Source organism: Pinus tabuliformis, chromosome 8, assembly GCF_031772625.1.
Source record: "Pinus tabuliformis cultivar Carrire ecotype Pingquan chromosome 8, CPIR1, whole genome shotgun sequence".
NCBI lineage: Eukaryota > Viridiplantae > Streptophyta > Pinopsida > Pinales > Pinaceae > Pinus > Pinus tabuliformis.
In genome coordinates this window covers 1,594,804,202-1,594,813,675 of record NC_142294.1, presented here as the reverse complement: position 1 = coordinate 1,594,813,675, position 9,474 = coordinate 1,594,804,202, and positions in this window count along the sequence as shown.

Sequence of the window (9,474 nt, the reverse complement as noted above, 5' to 3'; positions counted from 1 at the left end):
TGGGCCACCTCTGGTATTGTGTATAAATTATTACCCATAGAAATAATAATATTGCGAGGCCTTGACTCATATAAAACATGATGCTTCAACAAATATGGTTGGCCTAATAATACATCACAAACTTCAAGAGGAGAAACATCACACAATACCTCATCCATGAAGGGCTTGATGTTGTAGGCAAGGAAACACTAATGAATGATGTGGAGATCTCATCCTTGGTCAAGCCACACAATGGTGTATGAATACGGGTGTTGTGTGGTTAGTAGGCCCAAACGATTGATGACCTCTACCGAAATGAGGTTCTTTTGGCTCTAGCTATCAATAATTATTTTCAACGATGAACCCTTCACCAGCATCTATGAGTGGAAGAGACGCTCCCCCTCCTCTAGATATTCCAGCTCAATCTTCTAGATCTTGGTGGTGGAAACAATGGCGATGGGATCCACATCAATAATTTGCTTCCCTTTATCATCCCCTTATTGGGTTCTCACTTAGATTCAGAACATGCATATGATTATGAAGCCTTTAGCTTGACCACCAGTGACTACTTGGCCCAACACGCACTTGTGTGGTGAGTGAGGCTCTTATGGAACTCACACCACTTTCTTGTGTCCTTCTTTATCTTCGTGGTATTTTTCTTTGATTGTGGCTTCACTGAGTTGTCCTGGGTCACCCTGCCTTGGATTTCTCCTTTGTTATTTGATTTGGGAGCTCATTTCCCTTGCTTCAAATTCGTAGATCTAAAGCCTCACTTGTTTTATTTAAAATCATGCTTGATCTTGACAGTGTATCGTCAGACGATTTGAAGTGAGGAGATTTCTAGGAACTCCATCATGTCCTGGATGTATTTGTGTAGATAACCACTGTATTTGAGTACCAGATGCTACCTAAAATACTTGATACCAAACTTTTTACGAAGGGTATGAAAAATATCTGTGAACTCCCACATGTTTTATTCCCTTCCTTGCCATAGTGTCGTCCACTTTATGTACTTATCTTCATATCTCCCCACAGGTTAATATTGCTCCTTGAAGGCATCTCAGGAAGAGTTTCAAATGGGTGTACCTGAAAACAATCAGGGTTCCCTCATATCCTACAGCTCATAGTAGTTTTCCCACCTATCCTTGATGTGGGGGATGACTTTGAGGAGTGAAAAGGTAATCTTTTCCCCATAGGAAAAATCATGAATTGAAAAATACCCTTCCAACAGATTTAACCATCTATCTACGGTCTTTGCATTTGTTTGGCCTTCAAATATGGGAATATCAAAGTTTACTTGTACCTTGAAGGGAGTGGTGCCTCCAAAGTGGCTTGTGGATGAGGATGTATCACCTGTGGGCATCCACCAAAGGATATAGACAAAGTTGTCCATCATCGCATTCCTCTATCACCCGAGAGATTCTTCGAAAAATATTTTGAAGGGATCTCCTGCTCCCTGGTATTTCTTTTCTTCTGCCATGGGAGTTTTTCGAGGATTGTGAGGCTAGTCTTAGAAAGGTTCAACCAGTTGAAGCCATAACTCCTTATACCCTAACCTCATTGGGGACATGCAAAGACAGAGAAAGGGTTGACCACTCTGATACCACTTATCTAGACTTATGTAGGAATGCAACATAATACCGATATAAACATAAACACAAAGATGCATCAGAAATAAAACTTCATTTCATTTGTATTTAAGAATTGAAATATTCTTACATACAAAATGGAAATAAACTAGCTTGGACGATGGTAGTTTATCTCTGAGAAGAGATGGGGCAACTACATACCTCTAAATTGTTTTAAAATGAGGCCTGAAGGCCTATTTATTATTAAGAAATAATTGGACTCCCTAAACATCCAAAAACCTAACCTTAGGAGATGAAGCGCTAAAACTATGGGCCTCTTTGTAGTAAATTGGTACATCAACTTCTTGAGGTCGTAATTTTGGCATACAGTGTTCGTTTGACACACATGATACCTTGTTATATATATTTATCTGAGTACTATACTTTTCAACTGCAAATTTCAATCAATTATACACTAAAATTTGCCTAGTTTCCCAAAAACCGTCTTTCAAGGCCTCAAAACATCTCCGAAACTTCAGGACCAAAAAAACAGTAAAAAATAGTAAACTCTGCTACAATTAAGGAAACTAAAAAAATGGAAGAAATAATGGTGGGGGTCCAGGTGGAATAGGTGGGTGGCCAAAAATATCCACCTGGATCAACCTAAAACTATCAAAACTTGAAGGGGGGATTTGGTTAAAAGTACTACTTACATACAATTGATTGGTAGAATGATTATCTAACAATGGTTCATCCAAAATTATCTTATGCAGTTAGTATTCTCTCACAATTTATGCGTGAACCAAGGGAAAACCATTGGAATGCAATAAAAAGGGTTCCATGATATCTCCAAAGAATGAAATCTCAAATATTTTCAAAAAACCGCTTTGTTGGATCAAATTTACTAAGTTCAAGAAAGAGTTTGGTATCTGTTGTAATGTAGCTTTGGATCAAGGAGGGGGGGCGTTAGGTGTATTACCCAAAGTACATAAATTAATATATTTAGTTAATTATTTAGTGTCTCGGGGTGTTCTTAGAATATATATTTGTTATAATAAATATGACATCTAGAAAATTGTAGTTCTTTAGGAATTAAATTTTGAATTTTGTTAGTAGTATTGTTAAAAATGAATTAAATGTAAATGGACACTTGTAAATGAAATAAGTGATCCAAAACTAAATTACTTTAGGACACAATCTTATTTAAAGATTGTTTTTCTCTTCTTAAGTGTGTTGAGTGGTTGTGTGTAAGCTCTTGTATATTTGATGTAATTTTTATTTTCCTTATTAATAGGATTTGTGTGTTTGAGGAAACTTCTATTATTTTTATAGGTGTTGGAATTTGATTTATTTGTACTTGGAAAAGGGTACTCCTTAAATGTTGGATGACTAATAGGTCTCAAGTGAGAAAATGAGATGAAATTAGATGGTGAGAATTAGAAATGGGGACAACCTAATTAGAATGACAATTTCCCAAGGCTTATATATAATGGAAAGGCCACTTTAATATCCCTAAGAATAAATAGCAATTGTTCTGCAGTCTTTTCCCTATTTGCTTATTAGTTTGGTAATTACATCACTTGAAGTTTTGGTTTCTAGAACCATCATAACTATGGGGTTTTCAACATACCAATTTGATTTAAGGAGCCTTTATTTTCCTTTGCATTTGAGGCCTGTCATGTTCCAAGAGATAATTTTTATGCGAGGGGTATGTTCGAACTGGGGAAAGCCTCCAAAATTTCTTTGATTCATCGGAATTTGACCAACATAGTACCTAATTCTTCTTGGATATGTTGATTTCCTTTCTTGCCTACTTTCTTTTCCTCCCTATGGGGTTTAATGATGTCCTTCATTGGCTGGGATTAAACTCTTGACAATATTGTGTTAGATTTCCATGATGCCAATTTTAGCGTAATTGGCAAGATTTGAAATATGCTCAACCTAGTACCTTGACATGATGTTTTGGGAGAGTATTTTGGTATTTTCCTTTCTTGGCTTTGACGATTTATAGAATTTCAACTGAATATAAATCTATTTCCTCATTAAAATATAAGGATTAATCTGGACCACCTTCCAAGGAAGATTAATGAAGGGGAAGAGGAGGTGGGGGTGCAGAGGAAGAGGGGGTCACCTTTATAGATGATGGATAAGGTGGATTGGAATCTTGCATAACAATTTTAAGGGATGTGGAGGTGAAGGCAGGGTTAGGAGAATCTAAGGAGGAAGGTGGGTCAAAGTGATTATTGCTGGAATATTTCTTTCCAAAGGGGTTGGGCTACAAAGGACGGATTTTAGGGCCCTGTTGAAGGCCCGAAAATCGGGTCTACAACAAGGGGGATACCCACCCGGTTCGGACCTTGGTTAGCAGCTCCTTTTCCATTTTTTATAGTGGGTCCGACTGGGGATATGGGACTAGTTTCCCAATTTATGTGTGTGTGTGTGTGAAGAATTCATATTTCCCTTCTAAAAGTTCCTAGTGAGATGCTCTAATTATAACTCCAGTCTAATAACATGTAAATTGTATTTTAATAAGCAAAAATATCTAAGTCTACACTAACCCAGGGTGTAATTCTTCTGTTATGTGATCTAAAATGATTTCAAATAACAATTGGTCATAAATATCATTCAACTGTTATGAGAAAAGAATTCAATACAGATAAACCACTTCGTATAAAAAGTTAGACGAAATAGTTGTGAAAGGCATATCGCATAATAAGCTATTCATACATTAAGTATAAATAAATAGCTATCACCGTACGAAAGTGCCAAATGATAACTCAAGCATTCACGCATCAATATATAAACAACTGAACTTGAATATCACTTTTAACACAAAGGCAGAAATAGTTAAGAGATAGAAGTACCATTTATAACTAGTCCAACTCATGAGCTTCAAGCGATAATGATTTATCTCTTCATAACCCAATATCCACTAAGAGTATAGAAGTGCAACATCAATAGCAGATATTGAATACAGATGTCAATAAATCCTGTTCTATTCGTTCATCAAAACCTCCTCAGAGGGTACAAAAGTGCATGTTTTGGGGATAAGTTTTTGACAAATTTTAGGACCCTTCTCTAAATGCATGAGAAGGATTTAAATACTACTAACTAAATCTAAAAATAACTTATTACAAAAATGTAGGATGCGGTTTAAATGACCGTCCTCATTTTGGGAAAAAATAAAACAAAATTTAAAACTAAAACTGAATCTAAAACTAAAATTACTAACTATTTTTGTATCTACTCCTTGAATTCACACGAGTTCAGCATCTGTTTGAAAAGAGTTGGCTAGCCGACTTCTGATTTTAGATATGCTATGAAAACAGAATCGGCAAGATCTGGCGCTATCTTCTCGACAGAATTGATGATACACTTGAGAGTCATCTACTGGCTGTGTGGCTTTACCAAGTATGCTCAGTAAGAATACCAATTCAACTTAGTTAACCTTTTGTTTGATTCTGCCTTTTCTTGATCCTTCTATCTCTAGCCTGCCTACATTTGTTGTGCATATATACATACTATTTTGAAGATATTTCTAACAAATACCACTGGTTTTAGGATTTATGTTTTACTTCTTTACCTCTAGCGTTCTTTTTTACAAATTTCTGGGCTTACAGGTGACTGAGCACTCAGAAGCTTTCCTTTTCAAGAAGTTTTGTCCAGCTAATCGCACATCAGAAACTGCCCCTATTTCTTGATCTAGGCTTCCTTGGTGCATTTTTCACCCTTTGCAAGTTTTCTTTTAGCGGATATAAAGCTCAAATTTTTGTGAAAATAAAGAATTCGTAAGCTCTTGACCCCAAGTCTTAAACTGTCTATCTCTAATATCCGTACTGTCCAATTTCCATTTAACCATGTCTATGTATGGAAGAATTTTGGGCCTTGCCGCTATCCGGTGTAAAAACGAACAAGCTAGCTTTGTAATGGATGCTTCAGAAGAACTATGTGAGCCTACAGTAGCCTCAACCTTCATTACTCTCGGATTCTCTTCCTCAAGTAGATTATACATGCCTTCCCATGTAGAAATACCAGCATCTTTGTTACAGGAAGTGTCTGTATACAAGGGCGACATTTCCTTCTCTTCAGAGCTCAGGGCTTTGCCTTTCTTTCCCATGATATCCTGCGTACTGCTTCGTATATTTCTTTGCTCTTCTTTCCTGCAATTTACAAGTGAAGTGAGAATAATGATATGGAAAAGGTGATGAGAAAGTCTTAAATGCTGCAGACGAATAAAATATACCACCTTACATGAAATGAATTTTCGATAAGCATGAAACCATATTCCATTAATAACTGGCAACTAACTCATTAATTAGCATTAAAGCGCATAACCAGGAATCGGTTTATGGAAAATACTTCTTTTTGAACAACGAGCCCGAAAGATCTGCGATGAAGTAATTTTGCTATTTGCTTCACAATATCGCAGATCACAACATCGCAGAATCGCAACATTACAAGGTTGCTAGCTCACTTTATCCCATTATTGCATTATCGCTTTGCCACTCTATTGCAAAATCGCAATATCGCAATATTGCAATATCGCAGGAATGTGACATATGACAGTTTTCGTTAATCTTTTTTCTGCGAAATGCGATTTGCGATATACGCCATTACATATCGGCAGTTTAAAGTTTTTCAATGTAAGAGGTCTTTGATGCATGCGATGTGATATATGGTTTTAGTCCCGTATCGCGATCTCGTAGTCTTAGAATTCGACTTGCAAGGAGGTATCCTATTATCCTTTTGCGATGCGATATTTCCTAAGGAATAATTCTACTTTATCATAAAACTTAAGCATTTTTAGATTTTTCAAGGGTATTTTTTAAAGTTTATGATGGTAAGTTTTATTAAAAAGGAAATACAAGCACTAATTGATTTTTTTAAATCTTTTACTAAGGGTCCCCACTTATTTAGTATTAGTAATAATGCCAAATAAAAAGGGGGGTTGTTGCTGGCCACAACAATTTGAAATATACTTGGAAGAACCAGTTATCTCTGCTCTTCTTTTGAATTTTCTAAACTTCCAAAACAGAAAATTTTCCAGAAAATTAAACTTTATTATAGAAAGACAAAGTACATCATGCTTTTACCTATCAATGATATTTTGTTTCTTCTATTTTTCAACTTTGATTATTTACTCCCTTAAGCTAGTTCTTGTATCTACATCAGTCATTACTTGGTTTATAAAGATAAAAACAAAGCCTTTTCTGTAAATTAGTTTTGAATATTCTCATTTGTCGTAGGTAGAGACTCTGCTGCCAGTAGGCGTTTATAGCCTCGACAAGGTTACCTCTTACCCAGCAACGATCTTGTATCCTACTTAGAGAAATTTACAATTTTCAAAGAGAAATCCATATACACACTTATTGCTTTCATTTTCTTTTCCTTTTACCCTTAAAGAACAATGTCTTGGTTTGGTAGCCAATTTATGACATAGTCATTCACTGATTTATAATTTTGCTGAACAAGTTGGCTCGTGATGAGACCCCTTGTCTTTTGATTGCAACAATCTTGAGTCATTGCCCTGTTGTGGTATACAGTGTTGGCAAAGTCAACAAACTATAATATCTATGATCATGATAAGTCGGCTCGTGATGAGACCTCTTACTCTTTAAGTTAAAGTGTATCTTTGGATCATTCTCTGATCATTGTAGTTTCCTAGGTGGGGAGGAAATCATTGTTTCCTTAAGATAGCTCTGGATGACAATAGTAGAGTTTTTGGAAAGAGATTTTCTACAAAGAATCTTCATTTTTGTTATTGATACCTTTCATTGGACTAATACAAAAAAAATTCCCACTAAAAGTCATTTTTTATCAAAATTACAAAGTCGAAACTAGTATCATTTCTAGGCCTAGAGCCTTTAACTATATCTTTCAATAATAACGATCAATTTTTTAAAATAATTCTATTTATGCAAGTGAAAAAACAAAATCCAAAAGAGAATTTGTGTCTTTTTCATAAATCTCAAATGTAACCATTTACAACTGGTTTTATTAGGAAACTAAAACAACTACTCTACGAAATAGAAGAATGATCTCCTATGGAAAATATTTTTTGAGGATTTGTCTGTTAACAGGTAAAGAATTTCTTTTTCCTTTTAAATAATGTAACATAAAAGTAGACGGACCTATGACTTCTACAATTTGAAAAGGGCCAAGCCACATTCTTTGAAATTTTGTATGTTTCCCTTTTTCCTCATGAGTCTTGTCCCATTTTAAAACTAGATCTCCCATCTGAAAATCTTTTTTGGATATCATGTTTGAATCAAAAGAAGCCTTCACTAATGCTTGGTGATGAACATGAGTTATTTTAGCATTTTCTCGTTGTTCTTCTAACTTAATTATTTCTAGCTGCCTTAGTTGTGAGGAGGAAGTTGGTGCTTCATCGATATATTGAACTAAGGCTAAAGAGGGAATTGCCAAATGAGTTGTAAGAACCATTTCTCTCCCATAAACTAAATTGAAGGGGAAGTGCCGATGGACACTTTCTACATTATCCGGTCTGCCCATAAAGCATATATTAAACACTTGTGCCAATTTTTATGATTTTGGTCAATGGTTCGCTTAATAATTCTGATTAAGTTCTTCTTTGTAGATTCAGCTAATCCATTCCCCTGTGGGTAATAATTGGCAGAGTATTTAAGCTTGAAACCCCTTTTGAGTGCAAATTCAGTCATTACATTACCAAAAAAATATGATGCATTATCAAATATTAAAGGCAGAAGGCAACCCAAACCTCGTGATGATCAACTGATCTATGAATTCGATGATCTTTTCAGCATTAACTATCTTGAGTGGAACTGCTTCTACCCATTTATTAAAGTAATCTGTTGCTGTAATAATATATCTATGCTGTTTAGAAGAGTGAGGAACAATCTCACCTATTACCTCTAATCCCCATTGATCGAAAGGCTGTTCAATGTTAACTGGTTGTAGTGGCAAGGATGGTTTCTTTTGTCTCCCAGCAACGGTTTGATAGACTTGACATTTCCTCACATAGTTATGTGAGTCTTTGAATAATGTGGGCCAGTAATAGCATGCACGTAAGATTTTATGAGCAGTAGCGTCTCCAGCATAGTGTCCGCCTGCTGGCCCATCGTGGAGTTCCTGCAAGACTTTTTCAGCTTCAGATTTCTCAAGACATCTAAGGAGAACATAATCATAATTTGTTCTAAAAAGAACATCATTTACGAGCTAATATTGTTTGGTTTTCAGCCTTAGAGCTCTTTTCCTGGTATGATCAAGGTTTGAAGGAGCATATCCATTCTTTAGATAATAAATGATATCAGCGTATAATGACTCAACATTGTTTAGGCTTACCTCGTACATTTGTATCTCTACAGATGAAATTTCGTATATAAGCGATGCTCTGGCCAACATTTTGCAAAAGCCTTGACCTTTTATAATACTTGCTGGTTTGATTTCTACGTCATATTCCTATAAAGAAATAACCCAATTGGATCTTTTCTCACCCACATCCATCTGTACTAGAAGATTTCTTACCGCTGGAAATGGTACTATGATTTTTTTATGTGTTTTGAGTAAAAAAGGTCTGAAATACTTAATTGCTTTGAAAACAGCATAAGCTTGTTTCTCCACATCTAAATAATTCAACTCAGCCCCTTGTAAATTGGAACTGAAAAAAGAAATTGGGGCTTCTGCTTTTTCTTGATTTGCTTGAGTGAGTATTGCAGCATATGATCTAACAGAGGAAAATGTATATAAAATAAAAGGATTGGAAAAATATGGAGTTGCTAAAGATGGAGCATTAACGATTTCTTGTTTGATCAGATTGAATGCCTCATGTTCATCTTGGCCCCATTTAAAGTTTGAGTCCTTTTTAATCATTGCTTGTAAAGGAGACACAATTCCTGAAAAATCTGGAACAAATCTCTTTACAAAGTTAATCTGGCCAAGAAAAGAT